This window comes from Amblyomma americanum, chromosome 5 (assembly GCF_052857255.1).
Source record: "Amblyomma americanum isolate KBUSLIRL-KWMA chromosome 5, ASM5285725v1, whole genome shotgun sequence".
Classification (NCBI taxonomy): domain Eukaryota; kingdom Metazoa; phylum Arthropoda; class Arachnida; order Ixodida; family Ixodidae; genus Amblyomma; species Amblyomma americanum.
In genome coordinates, this window is record NC_135501.1 from 120,640,988 (window position 1) to 120,656,101 (window position 15,114).

Consider the following 15,114-nt stretch of genomic DNA (forward strand, 5'->3'; position numbering starts at 1 on the left):
GAAACCTCTGAAATACAAGCTAGAAATACAATCATACACAATAAGCAACGTAATTAGTGAACGCGTTACAGACAATCAGGCGTGAGTACACAGTATTAAAGAAATAATATTAATGAAAACAAGTAGACGTGATGAACAATTAAGGAGAGAAAAAAAACAATATAATACCGGTGCAAACGCACAAGTGTAGTAAAGTCAAAATGCATGAAAGGGGAAGTTATGTATGAGAAAAAGAGTGCTCAAAGTGGAACGTCATGGACATCCAATATAAAGGAAGGGAGAGAATTTTCGAATATATCAAGGTGAGGACAAAGAGAATTAAACAACTTTTGCATTCTGTCCAGAGGGGAGAGGGAGTGCAGGAGCGCAGAAACTTGGAATGGTCTGATTTCCCTTATGCTCTTTCGCGGTACACGCAAAAGGATACGCGCTAGGAGCTGAGGGCATAGAATGTGACCATGAAGAAGTTTATACAAGAAAATTATATCTGCCCTCACGCGACGGCAGCTAAGAGAAGGAAGCTGCAGTGAGTTACTCCGTCTGGGACGAGAGCTGGAAGTTTTGCAAGAAAACCGATGTTGAAATATGCGTAAATACTTTAGCTGAACTCTGTCGATTTTTTCACAGTTCGACTGGCAAGTGCCGTTCCAAACAACAGACGCATATTCCAAAAGCGGCAAGCATATGGAGAGGTAGAGCTTTAAGAAAGGAAGTGGGGATCGAAACTCTCTCGAAAGCCTGCAGATGAAGCCGAGTGTACGCATAGCCCGTAGAGCAATGCGTTTTGTATGAGAGGAGAAGCTGAGGCCACGGTCGAAAAGTACGCCGAGGTCATTAATTTCATCAACCCTGGGCAGCGGCCTACCATTCACAGAATAAGAGTACAGAAGACTGTGCGTTTTACGCGTAAATGAGACAACCTTGGTTTTAGATGAATTGAGAGTGAGCCCATTCCTCAAGCACCAATCAGAGAAGGCGGATATGTCCAATTGGAGTGACAAGCAATCATGAAGAGTATGTATTGCCTTGAACATTTTTATATCGTCCGCATAAAGGAGAAACGAGGAGTTTTTGACCACGGAGGAAACGTCATTGATAAAAACAGAGAACAGAAGCGGGCCTAATACGGAGCCCTGAGGAACTCCGCTGGTTGAAGTGTAAGCAAATGAGGTCTGTCCATTTACACTGACAAAGCAGGACCGATCAAGAAGATAGTTGCGTAAGAGGGCTACAACTGAAACGTCGATCTGAAACAGCAGAAGCTTTTGAAGAAGTAATGAGTGAGTAACAACGTCGAAAGCTTTGCTCAAATCACAGTACACAGCGTCTACCTGACTCCTCTGAAGGACTTCAGCTGATGTATACGTCATAAAATTCACAAGGTTAGTTGTAGTATAACGACCTTTTATGAAACCATGCTGATTATGTATGATTACATGTTTGAGGTGGAAGGAAAGTACATTGTGCAAAGCTAATTCGAAAAGCTTAGAGGTTGCACAAAGAAGAGAAATGGGGCGGTAGTTCGAAACGTCAGATTTGTTTCCTGATTTGAAGACAGGGAAAACACGCGCCGTTTTCCACACGCGGGGAAAGGCAGAATTTTTCAAATAGTTATTAAATGTCGTGGTTAAAACAGGGACGAAGGTACTATTGAAGGCTTTTATTATGGCGGCTGGAATGCCATCAGGTCCAGGGGACAAAGATGGTTTCAAACACTTAAGACTCTCACTTACTAACTTCTCGTCAAGAAGAACGGAATTAGGTGCGCCAGCTGGAAGACATACGGAATCGCAACGTGGAGATTTGTACACGGAGGAAAAGTGTTGAGCAAAGCCGTCAGCGACATTCCGAATTTCATTCCCATGAGAGTCAACTAAGTGAATATGACTATCAGATTTATTCGAACGTTTGCGAACGTATCTCCAGAATTCCGTAGGACGATTAGAGGCACTATTTTTCTAAATATTCAACATAGGACTCATGATCACGCTTGTACAGGCGTTTGCAAAGGGAACGCAAGCGGCGAAATTCATCCGCCCATGTATCCAGCCCAGGGCGTTTCGCTTTATGGTGGGCCCGCTCCTTAAGTTTCAGCGCTGCTCTAAGTTCCTTGGAAAACCAGAACGGAAACTTGCTACGAGTAGGAGTGTGCACAGGTGCATACTATTGAGAACTATTTCAGTGAAGCGACTGACTTGTTCGTCAACATCGCTGATTTCGTTTAAAACGGACCAGTCGACAGAAGAGAAAAAACCGAAGAGACCAACATAGTCGCCAAGTGCATAAGCGAAACGGGGGGAATTCCCCGCACGATTTGAATTAGCAGAACGTGGGACAGAAACCGAAGCCGTTATTAGAATTGGAGGATGAAATTTGTCACAGCGAGTAAGTGAGATGTCAGATGTCGAGACTCGAGCATTTTCAAAATTAGATAAACAAATGTCAAGAACATTACCACAACAGTTTTCAATTAAATTGTGTTGCTGCAAGGTGTTAACAGCTGTGAAATCTAAAAGCCGGTTGCACTTACTAACTACATAATGATTGTTGTGAGAATATGTAAAGGTATTGCAGTTAATACCAGGAGTATTAAAATCCCCTAAAATGAGTAGTTTGGGCTTGCTATGAGAAGTGATAAAATATTCGATAGAATGTAGTACATCATCGCAGGCAGAAGGAGGCAGATTAGGGGAAAGGTAGAAAGCTGCCAATAAAAGTTTTTGATGTCGAGTTAAAGTGAGCTCTAACCAGACAGATTTTTCGATGGTTTCCAGGTCGGAACGCCGAACGCACTGCACGGAACTGTCAATAGCAATGAGCACTCCCCCTCCCTTTTGTTTAGAAGCTGATTCAGGGCGGTCACTTCGAAAAACGGAATAGTTATTAGGAAAGAAGTCACCTGAGTTAACTTCGCTAGACAGCCAGGTCTCGGTAATTACAACAGCCGAATAACAAGAGGCTAATACATTGGAAAAAAATACAGGTCCCATAGTCCGAAGATCTCGGTCATTTTGGTAATATATATCCAAGTTAGGGTTGACTGCAATCAACCGTCAGCTCGGAAGGATGTAACATACCATCCAGGAGCTTTCCACGAAAAGCCTTGAAGATGTAGCCCGTAGGCCACATCGAAGGGTCAACAAGCTGATCGTAAAATTCCGCGCTGACTGTGAGGTAGAAGGACGAGTAAGAGTCATATTTCGTCTTCAACTGCCGGCAGGAAAGGGGGATGACGTTAACGGACTTCAGATGGTTCGTCAGATCAGCCGACGTTGTCTCGGGGCACAGCTTGGAGACGAAAATAGCCTGCGGGCGCTTCTGAGGTCTGGCGACGTTCAGACTGGATGAGCTCGACGAGCCAGTGATGGCTGGGCTTCGGTGCTTCTTCTGCGCCTCAGGCGAGTTAACTATAAGTGGGGGAACTGATACAGATGTCGGGCAGGTGGCCAAATCAACGGGTGCCATCCCACAGTGAAGGGCAGCAGAGGAGCTCTTGGATGGCTGGAGCATACGGGAAGGTCTGCTCGCGGACAGGGGCTCGACGAAAGGCGGATCACGCTGCGATGAAGCAGGGCGCCTCGCAAGCTCCTCGCGTAGGCTGCGAACATCAGCCCGCAGAGAGCCAACGGCCTCGGCCTGGAGAGCGAGCGCCCGCGAGTTGTCACCATGAAGGCGCTCATTCTTCTCCCGCAGCTGGGCGACCTCGTCGCTCAGAAACGAGATTCCCTCAAGTGCGTGGAGGAGAGCCCGAAGCGAGGCAAGCGCACCGTCAGGTTCGCCCGTCGGGGAGGAAGCGAGGGAACCGGTCGGGTCGGTCGGGTGATGGGGCTGGTGGGCCGTGGAAGAAAGGAATGCAGCCGCTGACACGCCACCGTCGCTAGGCTTAGCACCGCCGCAAGACGACAAACACAGATTGCACATGAATGGTCGCGAGCCGGACTTCAAAAGCTGCAGCTCGTCGTCACTCCAAGTGACACACTTCGCGTGTACACGTTTGTTGCAGTCGGCACAACGAAAAAACTGCTGCTTACCAAAAAACGGACGGGAGCACAGCACACATGCGTCCTTACTGGGCGCCATGTTGTTGACCAATAATAATAATAATAATAATAATAATAATAATAATAATAATAATAATAATAATAATAATAATAATAATAATAATAATAATAATAATAATAATAATAATAATTGTGTTTTGGGGGAAAGGAAATGGCGCAGTATCTGTCTCATATATCGTTGGACACCTGAACCGTGCCGTAAGGGAAGGGAAAAAAGAGGGAGTGAAAGAAGAAAGGAAGAAAGAAGTGCCGTAGTGGAGGGCTCCGGAATAATTTGGACCACCTGGAGATCTATAATGTGCACTGACATCGCACAGCACACGGGCACCTTAGCGTTTTGCCTCCATGAGAAGTGAGCTTTTATTAGACAGGAAAGGGAGAAAAATGATGAGCTGGAATCACTGGCGCTGGCTGCTTTCACAGGTACCTGCGCTGGTTTGAATATATTTTTACACTGACTTCCTAGGCTATGTTTTAGCGCCAGTCACCTCGGAACGATGGTCACGGAGGGCTTTTCTGGATGCGTGACATACATGCATAAAGTACCGTGAAAAACACTTTACATTCTGAATACAGTTTTTCTGATCAATAAATGCACATTTTGCTTTTAAACAAACACCATAACAAATATTATGCTGAGAACAATAATAGCACGAACTTCCCATAAAACTCCTTTCATATCAGTACAGTTTTAGCAATTATGGCCATGACCTTAAAGCGGCAAGTTTAGCCTCCATACACTCTCAGCTTTTTATGAGCATAATATGCGCATATGCGTCCGTATTTTCGAGTATAAAATATAGGGAAAAGCCATCCACAAGCTACACAAGAGTGAAGATAACGACACCTATGCAATTTTGACCGCTTCAAGGTTCGGGCGAAGTTCACAAAAACAAATTGCGTCCACGGCGCCTGTATATTATTGCCGCTTAGAGAAAAATAGGTTATTTCAACAAATTTTCAATGGACACTGCCAGCACGGAGTATATTTTTAACAAATATATTGTTAGAATACTGAATCTCTAACTAGGAATATTTGGAGCGATGCCCGGCTTTCGCATCTAGCCGCATGTTGCTTTTATGTGATCGTTAGTTAATGTTATATGTTTCTTAACATTATCAATTGCATGCCAATGCGATGATGCTAGGATCACTAGGGTTCAAGCAGGCATTCATATCTTGTTATTGAGAAACTCATAACTCTTTCAGAACCCTTGGCAATAATCTGTGCTTCGTCCAATTTTCTACCACCGCCGCTGCGGTGGCTAAGTAGATATGGTGCTCTGCTGCTGGCCATAAAGACGCGGGTTCGAACCCAGCCACGGCGGTGGCATTTCGACGGAGGCAGTATGCTAGAGGCCCGTGTAATCTGCGATGTCAGCACACATGATAGAACCTCAGGTGGTCGAAATTATATGAAGCCCAACCCTACGGTATCCCCCATAGCCTGAGTCAATTTGGGACGTTAAGCTCTAGAAACCGAAAACCTAACCAATTTTCAACTGCCACATATATATGGCACATTTAGCGCATGAACATATCATGTAGCAGCTTTTTACTAGGCGGGACCCATCCGATCGTAAGCATGTGTGATAGCAATAGCAAGTAACGGCCGAGAGTCATAAGGTGGTGCAGGCCATGTCTCGTTGTGGTAAATTCGGGTACTATGGTAGGTACAAGAGAATAAGAGTTGCATGATACGCTATTTCGAGCTTGCATGAAATGCGATTCATCGCCCGCGGTGGCAGTCGACTACATGAGCAACGAATGCTCTCATTCCTGAGCAGCGCTGTGATGTCGACACAAAAAGCTGTGGAAGCAGTGTCAGTGCAGGGCTGGCGTGATGCTATAAATAACGAGGTGCGTAGTTTGTCGTGCAAGTGCTATAGCAGTGTGGTTGCTTTGTTGACAGTGCGGTTGCATACCATGGCGCAACCGCGCAAGACAAAAACAGGTGGTGCTCGTTGTAGCGGTACGACTGTGAAACGCAATATAGACATGTAGCAGCACTGCTCACTAAGGGCAGCTCCAACAACCCAGCAGAGGGCTATGAGAGCATAGATCCACAAAATGCGACATATTACTAGCGTTTAAAATACAAAGCACAAAGAGCAGAACACACAGGACCGACCCAGTGTTTCTGCTCCTTGTATTTTGTATTTTAACGCTAGTAATATGTCGCAGTCTGTGGATAAAAAGCACCAACTGGCCCAACTTAATTCTTTAACGAGAGCGTATTTGCGGCCTCTTTCAGCAAACGGAATGAACGATGGCTGAAAATGTTCTTCGACTCTCGTTTTCTGGATGCTTAAAAAGGAAATTGACAGGATGTTTATTTTGTGCTTTGCTACTTTGCTCGAGCCCACTCTACAGCACTAAACTCACGTCCGAGCACCGATAAATATGTGATGACTTTCTTTACTTGCCGTGTGTGACCTGCGGAGAAATGTGAACACACATTGTCTGAAAGCTCAAAGTATCTACAAACCAAAACGTATCGAGACCTTTTCAGAGATTATTAAGATTAAGAACTGGCCTAGTTATGCAGGCCTCTCGTAGAAGTATGCCTCCTTGGAATTTATGCGCTAAAATCGCTACTAGCGACGCATGCCACGGTTCCTTTTTCGCACCTAAACTTGTTCTCTTGGCAATGTTACGCCATGTAACAAAGTAATTACTTTTTTATTTTTTAAAAATACCCTCACGGTCATACGGTATTATAGAGGATAGTGGTTATACAATGCAACGAAACATAGAAATATCAGGAGAATATTACAGAAGGTTGCTAGTTATACAGTGTTAGGTAACGCATCTTGAAAAAAAACGGTGATAAATAATATTGCCAGTGCTGCGGGCACTAATGTTACATTCTGTTACATCAATGATATAGTAGTGTAACATTAATGTCGCATTAATTTTACATTGCTACATTGTTAAACAATGTAACAATGTAATTGAATGCAGTTTTACCGCAAACTGCGTCCTCATCATATTCATTAGCCTGTCTGGACCCACATCAGGAATAAGGCATCTCCAGTTCTTCTGCAATTAATACGGTCCTGTGCCACCCGTAGCCGCCTTAGCATGCAAACTTTCCTAACCTCGTAGCTAACCTAGCTTTCTGCCGCTTCCAGCTACACTTGCCCTTTCTTGGAATACATTAAGTTACCCTCTGTGACTAGCGGTTATCTGACGCTCACATTAGGCTTGTGCAAATATTCGATATTTTCAAATTGTTGAACGAATAATACGCTATTCGATATTCGCTTCGATTGAAATTTTGTAATTCTGAAATTTCGAAGTATTGCCAGACGCGGCAGGTATAAGGCGTTTTCGGAACCCAGCCGTTTTGGACCACTCGAGAGAGCACCATGGGGGACTTGCACGCGGCCAGCAATCCGATTTGGAAGTTTTTTGTAAGGATTACACCAGAAACCGTAGCTCGATTTCTTAAATGCAAGACAGTCATGAAGAACCTGACAAGTACCACAACAACCCTAGCAACGCAGTTAAGGAGACACCCGGACTTGCACAAAGGCTACCAAGAAAAGCGGGACGCACGCGACAGGCCATCCAAGCAAGGCCAGTGGTCAACCGCCACCTATAGCCGACATTTGCAAGCCGAAAATGAAGGCATCCGCCACGAAAGCCCAACAGATAACCAAAATGGTAGTTCGCTTCGTAGTTCGTGGAACGCACACCTACAACTTTATCGAGGAACCGGATTTCCACGACATGATGAAGTTCGCTATGCCGGATTATGCTGTGCCGTCTCGGACAACGTTCTCGAGAGCCATTGTTCCGGACTTCTACGCATAAAGAAACGAGAAGACGAAAAGGAAGCTCGGGGCCATTTTTACAAGCGGAGTGGAGTCGCTTTCAACCACAACTTATAGTTGGACATCGCGGGCAAATAACAGCTACGTTTGTGTAGCTTGTCCCGTCATGGACAGTGACTTCGTGCCACATGTGCTTGCACTGGCTTTCAAGGAGATCACAGACTCTCACTCTGCAGAAAATCTAGAGCTATTTATCGCAGGTGTCATCGAGGAGTGGGAGCTTGCAGCCCACGATACTGTGCCGATCTTCATCCTTACAGATAATGGAAGGAACTTCTGCAGTAGCGCGGTCGTCCTGGAGTGGTGTGCGCTGTTTCGGACACACTTTCAGTTGTGTTCCCTGTGATGCGAAAAGAGAAGTGTCATGGTTTTGGCAGCTCTGTGCTAAGGACAGAGAGATTGCGGCTAGATACAAACGGAGTATCAAGGCCTGAGGACGTCTTCTGGAAATCCAAAGAAACATGCAGCTGGACCCTCTCGAGCTTATACAAGACGTCCCGACGCGATGGAACAGTGAGCATGCCATGATGGCCAGGCTCGTGAAACTCCATAGGGTTATCACTGTAGAACCTTCAGAATGTGACGCAGTTTCAGACTTGAACGCAAGTGAGTGAGAGCTTATGAATGCAACAGTGCAAGTCTTGAACCGACTTGACCACGGAAGAACTGAACTGTCTGGGGACAGATATCTCACGCTGTCACAAGTCATTCCCCTGTTGCTGTGTACCTGGGCGGTTCCAGCTGAACATGTTTCCAAAGGTGGTTAGGCAGCATTATTTGCCTCAAGCCTTTCTCGTAGCATCAAGACGAGGTCCCAAATATTAAGATGGCACGCTTTCCTGCATTGGCGATGTTGGTCAATCCTAGATGCAAAGATGTCTGTTATGCTGAACGACCTGCAAAGCAAGGGGCGTTTAGTCTACTAACAATGACAGCAGAAGAGGCTGTGCCAGTTGATCAACATGGTACAGCAACAACAGAGAACAGCACGTTCTCTGCAGACCCATCAGGGAACTCTCTGTGGAGTGATTTACGCATTTCAGTTCGCGTGCCCATAATAAGTGAAGCCGTACAATCTCGAATGAGGTTGCTGACTACTTGAAGGCCCCCCTATCTTTCTCGGTCCGAAGATCCCCTTGTGTAGTGAAAAAGCAAGGGCAGGCACCTCTACCCAACCCTGGTGGCAGCTGCCCGTATGTATCTTTCGATACCAGCCACCCAGACAAGAAGTGAAAGGCTTTTTTCGACTGCAGGAGCCGTTTTCAGCTGCAGAAGGGAGCATCTCAATCCTCAGCATGTCCAACAGCTACTGATCTTGCGCAACAATTTGTAGATTTTTGTTAGTAATCAAGCTGTTCACTTTTGTTGAACAAATGCCAGACTTAGCCTTCTGTCGTTTTTTTTACTTGCTGCTATTCGAAATATTCGCTTCGAAATTATTCGAGAAGAATTGCTATTCGCTTTGAATTCGCTTCGAACGAAAAATGCACTATTCACACAATGCTATTTCACATTACATGCTCTGACCAAACTCATTTCTTCCTCTTGATTTCGACTAGGATGTCATTAACCCGTGTTTGATCCCTGACCCCCTTTTCTCCGTGCCTGTCTCCAACCTCACACGTAATGGTGTGCGTGTGATTGTGGTATGTGCATCGAATTCAATAACTACATAAAATGTAGTTACATGGGCATCATAACACTTACGATGAGGCCAAGAAAAATGTAGCGACGTGCGGACACGGCATGCGAAAGCGTAAATGTGGAATCAACACCGCTGCTGTACATGTCAAAAGGTAAACTTGTCGGAAAGCACGAAGAACGTGGGGCTAGCCTACCCCGAAGCATAACAGTGTTATGAACAAATAAAATATTTATCTTGTCCAGGAATATCTTCGGCTTGAGTTCACTGGAAGAGAAAAATCTCTTTAAAAAATGCTTAAAGGGTGCCATATTTGCGTAATGTAGCAGCCGCTATCACCTTTACATCAAAGGGGGTCTTTAAAACACGTTTCTTTTCAGAGTTTCATGCCTCAGGAATTCGTTCTGACCAAAATTCTGGAAAGATCGCACAACTGGAACCAAGGTAAGCTGTAGATATAGAGATATGACAGTATAAATGAAAGGAAGATGATAAGGACCAACAGGGGAAGATGTGAAAGTGGGTATATTGTGTAGATATGCGGGACAAAGCGTGGCTCGTTCCGAACAGCATGCATCATGCTAAAGGATGAAGAAATTAAGAACGGCTTGTAGAGCCTTTGCGACGCACCCAGCGCTTACGGGCGCGTCCCACTTGCAATTGTTAACTTTGTTTTGAGTTTGAACATGGCGGGGTGTCTGTCGGGCTATTCGCGCTTTCCATCGTTCGAGGCGCACGAACGAGCTGCTTGCGACCTCCCCCTGAGCCACCCCCTAGCAGAACCTTCCAATGCCCATTTCTGTTGCAAGCGCCACCTATACTAAAGTTGCTAGACACTGCCAAAAACTAATACAGTAAGGCGTGACACTGCATTGTGAAGAAGATTGCGACGTTTTTTATACCTGCAAACAACCAGAAACAGGGAAGGCGAGTAGGTGTCATGGTTCCCGCGATTCTTAAACGTACGCAGTTATCTGGACACCACTGTGGAGTGGAGCTCGGCGGAGCTGGATTGAGATTTCATATATCGCTGTTCTGTGCACTCCAACATTGCAAAACCCAGCGCCTGAAAGCGCATGCCTTTGCGAACAAGCGATCCCTAATTAAACAGCATTTCTGGCCCAGCTTTTTTATTAATAGAACGGTCCTCCCAATAATGTGGCCTTCAAAGGCGGGAAAAAGATGGCGCGCGACAGGGTCGGCACAGTGGGAGTGCAGCTTTCGATCCTGAAAAGGCTGACTGCGAAAAAAAAGAAAAAGTACAGGGATGTGTTTGCTGCTAGAATTTTAGCCAGCAAGTGGCCAGAAATTCAATAAAGTGCCGCACTTAAGCTCATACAAGTCACCATGACGTTCCGTTCACAGAGCGGAATCTCCCTTGAGCGGGGACGTGTATTGCCGCAACCAACCACTTACCGCCACGTGCCTTTTTAGTTTTCCGCTGTCATCTACGGCATTTGCGAGGCCCAGGTGTCAGCTCTTGCTAGGATATCCCAGAACATAAATCTTCTAGCGACGATTCATGAGGCATTCCGGTGGAAGCTGCTCAATTTATATGCAGTACCTCTACCTTCCGCTACCGGTGCACTAGAGTAACAGGGAAAGCGCAAAAAGCTGAATCAGTAACTCATACCTGAATAGTTTTTTAATTAGCCAAATCAAGAAATCTACACTAAGTAAAATTGCGCTCGTATGCAAAGCTCATAGAGATCTTACTTTTGAATAAATGGTGAGCAGAAAGCTTCTTTGTAACTCCGAGAAGACCTGGCCGCAAATCCTGTCAAATAAAAAAATCACCCGAATCCTGCTGATGCACGGATAACGATAAGCCTAATCCACTCGTGAGAGCCTCCTTTGCCAGAAGCCGCCGCTGTGGTGCAGTGGTTATGGCGCTCGGCTGCTGACCCGAAGGACGCGGGTGCGATGCCGGCCGCAGCGGTCGAATTTTGATGGAGGCAAAATTCTAGATGCCCGTGTACTGTACGATGTCAGCGCGCGTTAAAGAACCCCAGGTGGCCAAATTTCCGGACCGTTTCACTCCGGCGCCCCTCATAGCTTGAGTGTAGCTTTGAGACGTTATACCCTCTAAACCATAAACCATAAACCTTCTTTGCCTGCTTGAGTCTCGTCGCTTGCACTGTTTCTAGCGTGGTGGCACTATTCCTTCCCCAGAGCTACTTTCTCAGATATCGGCGGATAAATATATCGGCGGAAGATCTGCACCCTAGAGATTACAATAACGATAAGATTACTATCCCGTGGCCGATGAACCAAAGATGCGGCTCTGCTACAGTGGGGGATAAAGCCTTTACTTAGTCTAGTCGTTAGTGGTTTTCTGAATTCTGCCTTACAAGCGGGATTGCAGAGGAAAACAGAAAACGACAGCGCTAGCCGTTGTACTGTCTTTTCGCGTCCTGTACCAAATGCTCTTTAAAGAGAATTTTTTTTGAAGTGAAATATGTTCTAGATCCCATACAATATAGCCAGTGAGGACCACTTGAAACAGTATGAAAAATAATAAAGAAGGCTGTCAAGTCAGTGCTTGCGATACGATTTCGGTCAAATCAACAGTCCGCTTTGTGAGAACTGCGGCTCGATTGAAAGTCTGGAACATATTAGTAGTTGAATGCCTGGTGTATACAGCTGACGAGCGTGGGTACTATGAAAATTGCATGGAGAAGCTCTCCCCAGTGCCTCTAACAATGAACAGTGTTTTAGGTGCTTTAGCCACCCTTAGGCATCAGCAACATGTAAAGAAGTTTTTGTTTGCGTATTTAAATGAGATTGGGCATCTCGACAAGCGGTCATTTCACCTTGAATGCTACCCTGGTGCTTATTCCAGTTTGTCAGCCGAGTTTTCGGGCTATGCACTTAATTATTTCATATGTTAGATGATTGCTCGCCGACGCACCTCAGTACGCAGTTAATGGCTGCATTTTATCTTCTCCGCTTTTTATTTGTTTCATTTTAACTTTTTCTTACCGTTCTTTTTTCCTATGTATCTCCAAAATTCTCTTCTCCACGCAGAGTATCATGTTGGCGATTTTTAAGAGTCGGCTAAATTATGTGTTCTTCCATTAAAATCTATCTCTCTCTCTCTTTCAGTGGTTGCGACAGTGGCCTGCTATTCGCCTCTACTTGCTTATGCTGAAGCACATGAAGGCCCCTGATTGCCCACAATTAATGTTCCAATTGTATGTCTGTTTTATGCATTGCCTAAATACGTTTCATGATTACTATCAAAATGAGCTTAAAAACAGCTGTCCAAATCAATTTTCCGTAACAAAACTCCGTGAAATGAAGTTTCGCAGCTAAAAGAGTCAAATCGATTCTTACGTGCTGATTGTGATTAAATTATTTACCTAATTTTTCATTAAGGCGCAGTGTAGACTTCATTTAGCTACTATACAAAGGTTATCATATAACGACTTGGATAGCATAACGATTGTGCAGATAACAATCTTTCGGGGTTTTCTCACATTTCGTTTATGTGGAATTGACTCATTTAAAAAAAAAAATCTCTTCGCATATCTTGGCAGCGTGATTGGTGTGTTCGGCTAAGGAAGAGCCGGATACGCAATCTCACTCCCTTATGTGCCTTTATTTTTCTCCTCTTCCCAGCGCATATTCTCTGGCACATGTGCGCAGAGTGCAGTCTCAGAGCACGCCTCCACACCGTTTCCTTTTGCATCCGGTTGCGGAGTGAGTAATGCACCAAGCTTTTGCACACGCATTTTTAAGCTCTTTCGGGAGCAATGACTTTCTGCCAAACGCAGTCCTGCCTTAAATTTTAGTTTGAACAAAGTGTTGTAAAAAGTTATGTGTGGTAGCGGAACAGTTCGGGTGGAAAGTGGATGCTGCAGATTTTGTACCTTCTTTTATCAAGGAACTCACTTCGATTAAATATCTTGTAAGGTTTAAACAACAGCACAGGCGTTTTATAAAATGGCTGTATGTATTCTAATCAACTTTTTCTATCTCTTGGCGACCAAAACCTGGTGGCAGAGAAGATTGGCCACTGTCTTTTCCAGGAGGCATCAACTCACACCAGGTTGTCACTTCGCACATTCACTCGAGTTAATAACCTAGGGAGGTCGTTAAAGCTATTTGTAATTAGGTGCGTCGTCATGACATGATGTATACTACAATTTAGAATGGTAGCAATGCTTCGTGAGATATGCGCGATGAAATAAAAGATATCAAGAGTTTTTTTTGCTCACCAGGAGGTATTCTGATACATCTACAGGGCACCTCCCTAGGAATTAATTGTTGGGCTTCAGAGCATAGAAGACTCTATGCAGAAACTGCCCAAAGTTTGGTGCCGCATGGACCTCTTCGAAACGATGACATAAAAAGGGGGATGCTTCGTGTAGTATCTTTGCTGTGAAAAAAGGCATTTGACATGGATCTTCCAGCTTCTGCATTAGTGTCGATATGTTTGTGAGGGAGATCTTTCGCACATATAAAACGATGCCACCAAAAACCAAGAAGAGGCTTTGAATATGTGCGAAGCAGCAGAGAAAACTAACGTTTCAGAGCTGATAAATAAGCAGAGAAAACCTTATCTTAGACCTTTTTTCACGCGAGCCATGTGAGGACGCTTCATCTTTTTAGGTCATCATTTCGAAAAGGTGCACATGGCCACGGCCTTCGGGTAAATTTGTGCAAAGAGTCCGTTCAGAAAACTTCAGAATCCGTGCTTCGTGAGGCGCACTGCAGAGGTATTGGGATACCTCAGTGAGCTGTGACTGGAACCTATGAATACATTTTCACTTGACCTCAGGGATCAGTACGTTTTCTTGCATATGCTGGTGTAATGAAAGCTGAGAGCATAAGGTTAGGGGGATGTGGGCTTCTAGATTGCTTGTGGGCGAGTGGTCAACCATTCTTAGGTGTTACCATTTTTCTTTCTCGCTAAGTTGTCCATTGAGTACTGTGTACAGCAAGGCAGTTGCATTTGAATTGTATTTGGCACCCCAATTCAGCTGCCTTCTTTTTCCTCGAAATGACACAACTGTAAGGACCTTCATGCACACAGTATCATCACGGGAAGTGCATTTTGTCGGCTTCTTCCTGGTCCTGTGGTTTCTGCTGTTTCCTGTTATAAAAAATCAATTTTGATCAGTGAATCGTAATGGTGCGGTTCTCAATAAATAGCTTTTGCAAGCTTCTACGAAAGCCATTTGTTCACTAGCGGATGACCGGAATGTATTTGTGAAATATATTTATAATTTGTATTGTATGGCTACTAAATGAGGATTTTTTTTGCTATTCAGATAAATCCGACAGCCATGTGCAGAGCCAAAAAGTAGACAGTTTATCATGAAAATAAAATATATATACCTCTTCTCACCCAGCCACTCACTACTCTTTCATTCTAAGCTACATGTTTTGTATGTAAGCAATGCATGACATGCATAAAGGAAACCGCTGTACATAATACTTATTTCTTCGACAGCTGGACTGCAATATCTGCCGTGAACATTGTGGTCAGAAGCTATACAAAAAGATTTGCGGGTGCATGTACTACAGAAAGTAAATAACTAGAATACAGATTATTTGCGTTTTAGCC